Source organism: Suncus etruscus, chromosome 7, assembly GCF_024139225.1.
Source record: "Suncus etruscus isolate mSunEtr1 chromosome 7, mSunEtr1.pri.cur, whole genome shotgun sequence".
Lineage (NCBI taxonomy): Eukaryota > Metazoa > Chordata > Mammalia > Eulipotyphla > Soricidae > Suncus > Suncus etruscus.
In genome coordinates this window covers 107840290-107854329 of record NC_064854.1, presented here as the reverse complement: position 1 = coordinate 107854329, position 14040 = coordinate 107840290, and positions in this window count along the sequence as shown.

The window sequence follows — 14040 nt, the reverse complement described above, 5'->3', positions numbered from 1 at the left end:
ATTTCTATTTTTATATATCACAAATGAGTTTGATTATTCTATGTCTAACCCTCTCCCTCTGACTCATTTCGCTCAGCATAATACTCTCCATATCCATCCATGTATAAGCAAATTTCATGGCTTCATTTTACCTAAAAGCTGCTGTAGTATTACACTGTGTAGGTAAAACATTGTTTCTTTGTCCACTCATATATTCTCGAGCACTAGGAGTTATTTCCAAATTTGGACTATTGTGGATAATGCTCCAATGAACATAGGAATGCAGAGGGCTTTTCTGCATTGTATGTTTGGGGTCCTAGGGTGCATTCCTAGGAGTGGTATTGCTGGATTATATGGATGTTCGATTTCTAGCTTTTTGAGGAATATTCATATTGTTTACCTAAAAAGGCTGGACCAACTGACATTCTTACTAGGAGTAAATGAGAGTTCCTTTCTCTCCACATTCATACCAGCACTGGCTGTGAACAGCCTTTTGAGCTGACTCCTTGGCCACAGAGGTCATACACTGTAGCTATGATGCATGCATACTCTTTAGAAATGGTGTTTTCCCAGGCTTGGTGCCACATACTGGAGATTCCATGACTCTGGCAGTGCTGGGGTTTAAACAGCAGAGCTGGTTCCCATGCCCGATGCCTGTATAACATCTAGATGGGCTTCATGGCCAAATGCTTGTGAAGCATCTGCTTTTTTGCACTGGAGCACTCCCAGGTTCTTTGATGTTTTCATTCTAAAATAAAAAATGATTTTAGTTTTATGATTTAGTTGATATTTCCACAGTTAGTGCATGTTACTCCTTCATGGATATTCCCATAATCTTGACATTTATAGTAGTGAATTTTGATCTATGTAGTTTTTGACTTAAGATTTGTTTTTCTAACTATAGGTTCCTTCATTTTGCTATGACATGGATATTTCTGTTGGCTCTGTACCAAATAGTACCTTATTTCTCAAAGTCTTTGGTATCACTTAAGATATCCATTCATACAGAACTACTCCCTTTTAATATTTATTCAAACCTTCTGATTATGTGTATAAAAAGTAATTGCTAAGGTGGGAATGTGTCTTCAACAGATTTCTCATACTGACTACACTCTCTTTATTGTATAATGAGAGCTTTAGTGTCTTATAGCAATAGTTAAACTGTGAGTATTCTTTAAATTAATATATTTATTTCTTTCCCTTAGTTGTTTCTGCAGTGACTAAGTGTTGTATACATTTGATTGTGGGGCCCAGAGAGAAGGTAATGTTGTTCCAACAGAGCTACTGGGATATACCTGCACAATATTAAGTGGTACATGGAATTGAACCCTCAGCCTAACCTGCAAATCATATACTCTAGTGTGATTATTGACTCATATCTTTTACTGATGGAAAACTATTCTGCACTGAATTCAAATGAGTTGTAAATAAAGTTTCTTTTATAATAATTTCCAGGCATTGGATGTGTTTCAGCAGTCAATTACTTATCTCATATTTTATGAGGCTCTAGATTTGATCCCTTGCAATTAAAAATATAAAAGAAAAAGGAAAAATTTCAGTTAACTATCAGTTCTGATAAAAAAAAAGCATTAATTAAAAGGTTTGTGTAATAGTGAGGAGCTCAAAAAATAGCAAAATGACTACTCTTATAACTTACATTTGGGAAAAAGGAAAATTTGTCTTCTGAAAAGCTAGGATTTTAAGCAGCCCTGCAGCCCTGTATAAAAGTGTCTTTTTGTTTGATTGGTGTGTGTGTGTGTGTGTGTGTGTGTGTGTGTATTATGGGCCATAACTGATAGTTCTCAGGACTTACTCCTGACTCTGCACTCAGAGTTCACTCCTTGTGAGCTCAGAGGACCATATGAGGCACTGGAGATAGAACTTGGGTTGAACATGTGCAAAGCAAGCACCCCAACCACTGTACAGTCTCTTCATAGAGACTAAGAGTAAGGTAACTCTCTCTAAGAGTAAGGTAACCTTGAGTCACTGTCTGGTGAAACCTATCAGATAAACTAAAAATACTACTATCTGTAAAGTTACTGTGACAAGAAAAATAACATGGCATAATGGGGGCAGAGTATATTTAGGTGCTTTTTTTCCCCAATAATTTTTATTTTGACCAAAGTAGATTACAAATCTTACACAGTAATATTTTAGGCACATAGTGACATTAAATCAGGAGTATTTCCATCACCAAAGTTGTCCTCCCTCCACCCCTGTTCCCAGCATGCTCCCCATATCCCCTTCCTTTGACCCCCAGGCTGCTAGTATGAGTGGTCCCCTCTGTGTCTAGCATGTTGTAGATTGGGTATCGATTCTGTTATCATTGGCTTTGGATTTGGTGTTTAAGTCTGATCATTTTTTTATTTCTACTCAATGTTCATACAACTAATTGGTCTTGGCACCCTCCATTATTTCCCCCTCAATTTATGAGGAAGAGCAAGATAGTTCAAGTTATGTGGTTCTGTTTGAAGAAAAGAAAGAAAAAAAGGGGGGGTCAAAAATCAAACAAGCAAAAGAAATGGGAAGAATCCTTCTAGAGGCTATAAATATCAATTTAGCAGAAGGGAATAGGAAGAAAAACATAAGAACAATACAAAAACAAACAAACAAACAAACAAACAAAAAATCCTGAAAAGCACCACAGCAATAAAGACAACCAAACAATAACCAGGATCCCAAAATAATAAAAAAAACAATAACAAAAAATTAATTTGTGCTTCTTTTTTTGCATGCATAGTAAATATTGGGGAGATTAGAAAGGGAATTCCCTTGGCCTAAGAGAGAGTTGCCTCACCCCTGAAGTATACTGTCATGGGAATAACTACAGGCTCCGTACATATTCTTTTACTCTCCCATAGGTCCTTATTTAGACCTTTACTCTCCTCTAGGTCCTTGTTTCTAAGTATCAGAGTATATTTAAGTGTTTTGGGGTGGGCTTCCACCCAACCCAGCCATGGTCAAGGTTTTCTCCTGCCTTAAGTCAAGGACCAAAACAGATTTTGCAGCTTACAAGTATCTGCTTGCTGTACTCTCTATGGTTCCTAACTTACCTTTTATAATCCTTTAGTTTCTAATTTAGTTCCTAGCAGAGATGAATTCCTTCTTTCCTTCCTTCGTGATAATTACTGTTACAGGAACATTCTCCACAGTACTGTGTACAGTTGTATTACAAAGTGTTGAGCATAATCATATACAATGCTACTATGTAATTTATACTAGCATTACATTCTCTTTTTTTGGGGGGGGTCACACCTGGCACTCAGGGGTTACTCCTGGCTCTAGGCTCAGAAATCGCTCCTGGCAGGCTTGGGGAACCACATGGGATGCCGGAATTCAAATCACCATCCTTCTGCATGAAAGGCAAGTGCCCTACCTCCATGCTATCTCTCCGGTCCCTAGCATTACATTCTTATGTAATGTAATGTAATTCTTGTGATTATCAAAACTGTGTATGGTCAATATGTGAAATGTTTACATAGACTGCCTACAACAGATACTCTTGTAGTATAAGATACATAAGGAGGCAAGACATGTCATCCCTCAAATTCTATCACAGCATACATTGAAGCATTCACCCTTAATAAAAATATAATAGTTTATTTCTTCTGATGAAAGAAATCTCTATATACTTGAGCTTATACTATTACATATGCAACTTGTTGACAATCACATTTAACATTAACTCATAAGCCTTTTTTTACTTAGCACTCCAAATCTATTTCTTGAGCACGATTTTAAGGATGTAAGGACCTGAATGTCTCCTCCCTCAGGGACTCTGTCGACCTCATGGGTAAAGCACCAGCAGAGAGAGCATTTTGGGCAGGAGTCCAGATATGCAGTGGAGTGGAGAGTGGGGAAGAAGAGAGAGATAGAGAGAAGGAAGCAGGGAAGGAAGCTTGGGGAAAAGTGCTTTGCTTCCAAAAGACGGGAAACTCCACCTTCTGGGCCTGGTGCAGCTCCGAGCCCACCCAGCAATCTTGCGCATGGCCCAGGGTCCGAGACCCCCCAGCAGCCCGTCCATTTGAATCACCTATGCAGGATGGCGAAGGGAAAAAGAATTGCCCTTTCCTCGGGCTCCATAAGATCAGATCTTACATTGATTCATGGATGATGATTACATTCATTGATGGAATGATTGTGCTTACTCGGTGGAACAAATTAGAATCTGCATCCCCTCCACGCTCTTGTTTCCTTCTCTTTCTGTGCGCCAAGCAAGGAAAGGAAATCCTAAAGGTCTCAGCTTTTCTGTTCTGGATGGTTATTATTATTATTATTCCTCGCCATATTACCAGCGATCTCCCTGGTGGTCTTGCTTGACTGTATTTTTTTTTTTTTTGCTGTGGCTTCTTCTAGGTTTTTCACAATCGACGCCCCAACACCGCTTGCTGGTGCCATTTATGAATGGAAAGTAATGGAAAGCGCCCGCCTATGCCTTGCTGAACCTACTCCCAGAGCTCCTTTTATTATGCAACCTCTTATTTCTCCATTTGTGCTTAATTCAAAGCGGTAAAGAGCTTTTCAAAATAGGTGTATGCTCTCCTTGACAGTTGTGATGAAACAATGCCTCCAAGAAAGAGAAAGCAAGACACATTTGCAATTTCCTTTTGCAAAATTTATAGTGATTAGCTTCCCCCATCAGGAGAATAGGAGATAAGAATTTCTTTGGGAACAATTTTCTTTTAATAGGAGCATCTGAAGCAGCAAACGTTTTTTTTTTTTTTTAAAGTCATTAGAGCTCCTAACCTATGAAACAGTGACTGAAGATTGAATTAGAATTTAGAAAGGCTGAATGTATCCCATAAATAAACAATGAGGGCTCCAGCCATTTCATTACAGGACTGAAATAAAGCGGTACAGATGGTCAGCTGTAGCATTACACATGCACAACTTATTTAAAAAGCAACATTATTAGGTCAGAACTGTTAATGTACTCACGCTGTCATTCATTGACTCTCCTGGAGTTACTTCTTTACACCAAGCGCCAAAGCTGGAGGTCAGGCAAAACATGGTAGAAATTATTGTAGATAGTAATGCAAACAAATGAGAAGATCTGGGAATTACTGAATGATGAGAAGACATGCTAATTCAAGTCAAGGATTGATGGCTACAAGCTTAACCTACTTTTATTTGCTGCTGATCTTAAGTTGGAAGTGATAAAAGAAAAAAGTAGCTGGAGGGCTGGCATATAGCTTCGTGGGCAGGACAAGGTTTGTGTGTTGAGGCTCTGGGATCAGTTCCTGCTCCCCCACCAAGAAAAAAATGTCAACCAAATTTCATTAAGTACATATATAAATGATAATTTGGTATTTTCTTGGTTAACAGAACTTGGGGCATTGCCATTTCTACATGCTCTAGAAAGTTGTTTATTAGCTCTATACTCTTCAACATTGTCTTTATGATAACATATTGTCACTGCTGCTATTCACTGATGTTCTGTGCATATGTAGTATGTGCTGAAGACTTCACAGCCAAAGAAAGGAGAGACTTTTCCCTAATCATTCTGAGGAGAAAAACAAAAAATCAACAGGGAGTCCCTCAACTTTGGTTTTTCATTGACAGGGCAAGCAATCAAATCAACCCAAGACTGATGGGGAAAGAAAAGGAGGACTTTAATTCTGTATCTGTGAAGATGTGGATTCCAAAATCTTTGAGGAAATATGAGGAAGTGTTGGTAGATATAGGGAACTAAAATGGAGTTAGAACCTGAGGGCTCCCAGGAGTGAGGAAGGGTTCTCACAGGAGGAGAGGGTGACTAATTGGACGAAGAACCAGTTGTCCTATCTGTTCTTTTTTCTATCCTAGCCTATAAATAAGTTTCTCAGATAGCTTACTTCTAATAAAAATCCTTAGCAGGTTTGTTTTGCTTGTTTTGCATACAGCCAATATGAATTCCATCCTCAGTATCTCCTATGGTCCCTTAAGCATCACAGGAGTGCTTCCTGAGTGAAGGTCAAAGAGTAAAGTTATCCCGAGTATCACTAAAAGCAAACAACACCACCAACAAAAATCTTACTTATGAATAAGACTCAAATGTTCATTTCCCTAGGAAGTTTTCAAGAGAGTGGTAAAAATTTGTTGTCAGAGAACAACAAATGTATGTATATCATGATATATATGTATATATATACACATTCATATATTTGATATATCATGATCTCATCTCTTATGGTATTTCACAATAGTCCACATGCCACTGAGTTACCTCTTGGGAAAGTTTGTTCTGCACACCTCAGGGAGAGGAGTTCTCCATACATTACTGTGTTGTTGATCTAGAGACAAAGGGCATTAGGTAGGTCTGATTAGAAGAAGGGCCTAAAGGATATATGGGTATGTGAAGAGGGAATGCCACCAAGAATAAAAAAATCCCAATGTCTTGTCCCATGTTGTATTGGCCTGCTTGCTTTAAGTCCAATGAAAAGTGTTCACACATTCTTCTTAGTTAAAAATGCATAAAAAAGGGCTGGAGAGATAGCATGGAGGTAGGGCGTTTACCTTGCATGCAGAGGGATGGTGGTTTGATCCTGGCATCCCATATACCCGAATCTGCCAGGAATGATTTCTAAGCATAGAGCCAGGAGTAATCCCTGAGCGCTGCTGGGTGTGACACAAAACCCAAACCCCCCCCCAAAAATGCATAAAAAGGGCACTGGCCTTTCTTTGATCTTTTGCTTAGGAGATCCCTCCCTACAGTGGGGGCCTTTTTGCCCTATCTCTCACAACCTTTTTGTCCTTTTAAATAAAATATCTTCTGAATTCAATTGCTGAGTGGTGTCTCTTGCTTTCATTTCTGGCTGCTTGAAGACAAGAGCTTGACCATGCTGTAACACTGTGAAGCTTGAGAATGTGGACTAAGAGAGAGGAGCAAAAAGGGGAGTGAGGGTAGCACCACCCAGCCAGGCCAGAAGAAAGAAGTAGCCATCAAAGGTACTTCTGCATACTTAGAGCAGAAGATAATGGGAATAGTTCCTAATAGATGCATGAGATGTCTAATCCTTCAGCCCAGGCAATTTAGAAAGCACTCACTAAAACCTCAATCTCTTTATTCCCCTGAGATTGTAGTTCCAAGTTAATTTGTTTTAAGTAAAACAAGTTTATTTGGGAAATAAGGGGAGGAAAGGAGAGAGATAAAGACCCATGCTCAGGGGAGAACATAGATTTCTCCAGAAGATAAAGTCCATATCCCAAGCCATGATGTGCAGGTCATTTCCCCAGATTTGGGGGAGATAGGCCCAAAGTATAAATGTATGCAAGCAGTACCCCCAAATAATTTTTTAAACTTTATTTTTATTTATTGATTCATTCATTGATTGGTTGTTGTGGTGCTCAGTGGTGCTCAGGGATTACACCAGGCTCTGCATTCAGAAATTGCCCCTGGCAGGCTGGGATGCTGGGAATCGAACTGGGTCCTTCCCCGGTTGACCACATGCAAAGCAAACACCCTACCGAGGTGCTAACTCTCCGGCCTCAGCCCCAAATAGATTCATTAGCACAATAAACTAACGTGTCCATTTAAGGAGGGTGAGGGATGTACTCAGGACTTATTACAGGTCCTGTGCTCAGGGATAGTTTCTGGTAAGAGTTGGGGGACCGTGTATGTTGTCAGGGATTGAACCAAGGTCAGCCATGTGAAAACACTTTATCCATTGTGTTATAGCTTGGAATACAAGAGTTCTTTGAAATTAAAAACACCACTTCTTTTTCTTTCCTTTATAACTCACTTATTACTGGCCATTTTTATGCTGCCATTCGATATTTTCCAACATTTTAGTTTCCCATTTTCTCAAGTGACAGAATAAAGTATTTTTTTTTTTTTTGACTTTTGGGTCACACCCGGCAGCACTCAGGGATTATTCCTGGCTCTATGCTCAGAAATCGCTCCTGGCAGGCTCGGGGGACCATATGGAATGCTAGGATTTGAATCACTGTCCTTCTGCATCTAAGGCAAATGCCTTACCGCTGTTCCATCTTTCCGGCCCCAACAGAATAAAGTTTTATTCTATCTTATCCCTCAGTCCATTGACATAAACTAAGTGAGAGGCAGTCCTTTGAAATAGCATGGGGCCAAAGGCTAGTGAATGGAAAAGTTGAAATAATAGATGCCAAACTGTTGAAAATGCTGTCACTAGGGCCAGGGGGATCAATCCATGGTAGGAAGCTTGCCACAAATAGCAGGGGAGTGCAGTTAGGACAGAGAAGGAACCATTATGACAATGAGAGTTGGAAATGATTACTGTGGACAAGAATTGGGTCCTGAAAGGAGATGAAGTGATACGCATAGTACCCTTACAGTTTCTAAGGAAAAAAAGGGAGAGAGAGAGAGAGAGAGAGAGAGAGAGAGAGAGAGAGAGAGAGAGAGAGAGAGAGAGAGAGAAAATGTTTCCCATAGATGCAGGGAGGGGAAATAGAAGAGGGGAAAGTGGAAGGAAAACTGGGAACATGGGTGATAGGAAATGTGCACTGGTGAAGGGTGTTGTACATGTTATGACTAAAACTCAATCATGAACAGCTTTGTAACTGTGTTTATCTCACAGTGATTCATATAAAGAATTTATTTTATAAATAAATTATGGCTTAAATTTTTTTTAATTTGTTCTCGGGCCATTTACTTATAATTATTCTGGTAGTACCACAATCCCCCTAAGATTTCTTACTATCTACAGCTAGTACTAAAAAAGCTATTGTTATACTTAAAATATAAAAACAGGGAACACACCTATTAATCAGTATATAAAAAATCAATGAAAGCTGAATGTGATACTGACAGTCACTGTCACATTTCAGTTTTTGATACTGAAGTGTCAATAGGAACATGGCTCCTGAGTAAATCACTCCAGGAACTGAACAGATACGAGTGGAAAGGGCTATATATAATTTGGACCAATGTTGTAAGAACTAGGTGGGACCAGGTTGTCAGAACAGGAACTGAGATGTAAACTGGCTGTAAAACCTGTAACATAATGTTCCAATTACTGAATACATTGTAGGACTCCCACATATACCCCACAGGAACAAATGCATAAAAACCCAGTGTGACCTGGGTTCATGGCTCTATCCTGTTGGAAGTAGCTAGATGGAGTTATTAACAGAGTGTAAGTTAATGGGATTCCCTCATACTTCTCGGCAACTGCCTTGGTCAAGATTCTGTAATAATCATTATGTGAAATTTTGCCAGATGTTTCCTCCAATGTTCCCTTCCATTGGAATAAACTGGGGATAGCTCTAGGATCTCTCTAAATAATCCTTTAAAATTTCATGTACAACTAGCTATTCTTAATATTTTAATTATGAAAAAAATCTGGAGTTGGAGCCAGAACCACACTCAGGAATTAGTCCTGTTCTGCACTAAGGAATTACTTTTGGCAGTATTTGGGGGCTCAAATGGGAAGCCTGGTGTTGAATCAGGTTAACTGTGTGTACCCCAAATGTTCTCTCTAGCCTCTGCAGTCTTACACATTGAACTTAGTTATGGAAAGAGTTCTAAAATAAGTTCCATAATTATGTATGCATTTGATAAATACCTACTTTTAAAATTATTTTTCTTCACTGAGGCACAATTTACATATTATCTAATTATCATAACATGAAAAACACATTTTAAATTAGATATTTCAGCAACATCTGTCTATTCATATTATTATACATCCATCATCTTAAACCCAGTTCAAGCCACTTCACCTCAAAACAAAACTCCCTGGGGGCTGGCGAGATAGCATGGAGGTAAGGCGTTTGCCTTTCATGCAGAAGGTCATCAGTGTAAACCCCAGAGTCCCATATGGTCCCCAGTGCCTGCCAGGAGCAATTTCTGAGCATGGAGCCAGGAGTAACCCCTGAGCACTGCCAGGTGTGACCCAAAACCCACAAAACAAAACAAAACAAAACAAAACTCCCTGTCCATTATGAAGTTATTTTCTATCTTCTTCCCCTTGTTTGTTCCTCAAATCTCAAGCAACCACCTCTGTTCTCTATCTGCAGAGATTTACTTATTTGGAATGTATTGTATAAGCAGAATCATTCAATACATGCCTTTTGTGTCTAACTTTTTTTACTAGCATCCTATTTTGGCAGGGAAATTGTTCATTCACACTACATTCCGTGTCAGCAGTTCATTTCTCTACAGTTTGAATAAGATTAGATGGTACAGACAAAATAAGTCTTACTTGACCCATTCATCAGTTTATTGGCATTTGTGCTACAAAACCTTTTTGGTTATTGTGAATAGTACTACTATGAATAGCATCTGTTCAAACAAATGTTTGTTTGGGCATCTATTTTCAGTTGTTTCTTTTTTTTAATGAGATCTTCCCAGCAGTAGTGAGAGGTCCTGGGCCAACTCCTGTGATTTGGATATAAAGAATTAATGCTCTGGATAGTGGTAGAGGGGTGTGTGTGTGTGAGAGTGTGTGTGTGTGTGTGTGTGTGTGTGTGTGTGTGTGTGTGTGTGTGTGTGTGTGTGTGTGTGTGAGAGAGAGAGAGAGAGAGAGAGAGAGAGAGAGAGAGAGAGAGAGAGAGAGAGAGAGAAAGAGAGAGCTGAGTTTTTTAGGCCACACTCAGTAGTGTTCAGGGGCTATTCCTGGCTCTGTGGTTAGGAGTGATTCCCTCCACCTGGCAGTGTTCCAAGGATCATCTGTGGTGCAGGAGATTGAACTGAGGTTGGCTACCTGCAAGGCAATTACCTGACCTTCCCCCCCCCCCCGTGCTATCTTTCTGGCCTATTCTATTCTAAGTTTGGCTAACACAATATTAAAACAGAATAAGGGGCCAGAGAGATAGCATGGAGGTAGGGCATTTGCCTTGCATACAGAAGGATGGTGGTTCGAATCCGGCATCCCATATGGTTTCCTGAGCTTGCCAGGAGCGATTTCTGAGTGTAGACCCAAAACCAAAACCAAAAACCGAAAAAACCCAAACAAAAACAGAGACAAACCATGCTTTCTTGGCTTTCCTTACTACTAGCAATGAGGCAATAGACAATATCAGGAGTGAGACATAACTTGTGGTGCAAAATGAGACCACTTTCATTTAGAAAAAAAAAAGTATTAATAATTTGACATAGCAAGGCCAGAACTATAGTATATTGGGTAAGGTCCTTGCTTTGCATACAGCTGACTGCTAATTATTCCTCAGCACCTGATATGATCCCCAGAGCCCTCCAGAGCAGAGTCAGGAGTAAGCCCTCAGTACCACCAAGTGTGCCCTTACCCCATAAAAAGAATTTGAGTAGTATGCTTCAAGGATGGAGAAACCCTGTATCTATCAGGACAAGGGAATTTTCATTCTAATTTCCCCCAATATCTACTGTGCCTTTGCAAAAGAAAGAAGAAAAAGAAGAAACATAAACCTTTTTTATGATCGTTTCTTTTTTTAAATATAATTTTTATTTTTTTTTATTTTATTTTATTTTTTTTTTGGTTTTTGGGCCACACCCATTTGATGCTCAGGGGTTACTCCTGGCTATGCGCTCAGAAGTCGCTCCTGGCTTGGGGGACCATATGGGACGCGCAGGCAAGGCAGGCACCTTACCTCTAGCGCCACCGCCCGGCCCCAAATATAATTTTTATTTTAATTATAGTGGCTTACATATCATTCACAGTAATATTCCAGTTACATATTTACATTGAATCAGGGGAATTCCCACCACTGGACTGTCCTCCCACCACCGCTCCCAGCCTACCTCCCATATCCTCCGCTCTCCCCCACCCCAGGGGCTGTGTCTAGTTTATTACTTAGTGGTCTTATAACTGTTTGGTCTTGGTGCCTCCATTACTGCCCCCCTCTAGTTGGGAGGCGGGACTAAAAAGATCAAGTTATGTGGATTTGTTTTGAGGAAGAGAAAGGTAATATAATGGGGTAAAAATCAACTATGCCAACTATGAGCAGAGTCATTCTAGAGGCTCTCATCCTTGGTTTGAGGGATGAAGGGGAAAAGAAGAAGGTGAAACACCACAACAGTTCAAAAAGAGGAATCAAATAAGATATCCAGTGAGCACTGCAGCAATAAAAATATGCACCACATAGTTGCCATGGTCTTGAGATAGGAAATGTGACAAGGGGCAAAAAGGAAGAAAGAAAAAGTAAATATATAGTAAAAAAAATGGACAACTACTTCAATATCTACCCCAAAATAAAGAAATCGACAAAAACTAGAGAAAAAAATTATTTAGTGTTTTTTGTCTCCCCCCCCCACCCTGCATAGGCACAGTAAATATTGGGGTCATCTGAAATGGGGAATATGATTGTTTCTTTTATGATAGTTTCTTTTTTTATTTTTTTATAGTGGTTTTGTTTTGTTTTTGTTTTTTTGTTGTTTGTTTTCTCTAGTTGATGGTTTTGTTTTTTTGGTTTGTTCTTTTTTTGTTCTTCTTGTACTTTTGTTGTTAATGCCTATTGCTTTTTTGTATTTGTTTTTGCTCTTGTTTTGTTTTGTTACCTTGTTCTTTTCCCCCCTTTTTTCTTCTAAATGGATACTTACAACACCTAGATGGATTCTTTCTAGTTTTTTTGTTTGTTTTATTTTGTTTTGTTTTTGTTCTTGTTTTTTCTCTCTTCTCCCTTATCTTTTCTTATATTCCAACAGAACTACATTACTGGAACCATATTGTTCACCCTCATAATTTGAGGGGGAAAATAAATGGCACCAAGACCAGACAGTCGTATGAACATTTACTGGAAATATAAGATGATCAGACTTAAACCACCAAACCCAAAGTCAACAACAGAATAAATACCCAAGTCTACAACAAGCTGAACAAGTGGAGAACAGTTACACTAGCATTGTGGGGGGTCAAAGGAGGGAGATATGGGATGCATGCTGGGAACAGGGGTGGAAGGGAGAACAATACTGGTGGTAGGAATGCCCCTCATTCATTGTCACTTTGTGCCTTAAATATTACTGTGAAAGATTAGTAATTTAATAAAAATTTATTTAAAAGAGAGTCATTATTGGGCAGATATTTGAGGCTTTCTCTGGCTTGCTTCAAACCTGGGAGAACTTTGATCTTCTCTGGCATTCATCCCTTGACGGCTTGCCTCGGCTGAGGTGAAACTTTCTGGGCTGGAGTCATGGATAAAGCTGGACTGCTAGGGCCCCTTAGATCTTGGCAGACATTTTGGAGCTTCCCCCGGCTTGCTTCAACCTGGGAACTTTGATCTTCTCCAGCATTAGTCCCCTGAGGGCGTGCCTCGGCTGAAGTGTGTCTTTCTGGGGTGGAGTTGTGGATAAGGCTGACTTCTGCTGGGCCCTCTTAAGCTCGGCAGACATTTTGAGGCTTCCCTCCAGCTTGCCTCAGACCTGGGAACTTTGATCTTCTCTGGCATTCATCCCCTGACAGCTTGCCTCAGCTGAGGTGAGTCTTTCCGGGCCAGAGTTGCGGATAAAAGCTGATTCTGCTAGGCCCCTTAAGCCCACCTATAAGGGGTCAAAGCAGAGAGAGCACAGCCACTCAGCTTTGCTTTGCGGCCCGTGCACTCCACCTAGCCAATGAATACCACCACAACACATAGAAAAACCCACAACACAAGCATGACAATGGGGGAAACTACGCAGACCAACATCAGGCATAGAGAATGAAGATGGAAACTCTGATGACCCAACAATGGCCAACCACCTAAGTAGTCTTTTAGAAATGGAGTTTAGAGAAGAAATATGGAGGATGCTCAAAGAACTCAAAGTATAGATCAGAACATAATAAGAATCAAGAGAATATGAAGATAGAAATCAGAAAACTCCAAACTGAAATATCAGGTCAAATAACAGGTCTGAAAAACGCAGTAAGACAAATTGAAGAACATAATGGATGAGCTTTCCCACAGGTTAATAGCAGCGGAAGGATAGAATTAGTGCGCTGGAAGATGCGATGCATAACAACTCCACACAGCAGAAGAGATTGGAAAAAAGCCTTAAATCAAATGATCAGACAATGGAAAAATATTACTCAAAGAATATGAGCAGATTAAAAATAGAAGTTTTTGATAAGCTCAACAGAAACAATCTCAGAATCACTGGAGTCCCAGGAGACCCAAGAAGAAAATCTCCAGGAAGAATCAACAGTCAAGAACATC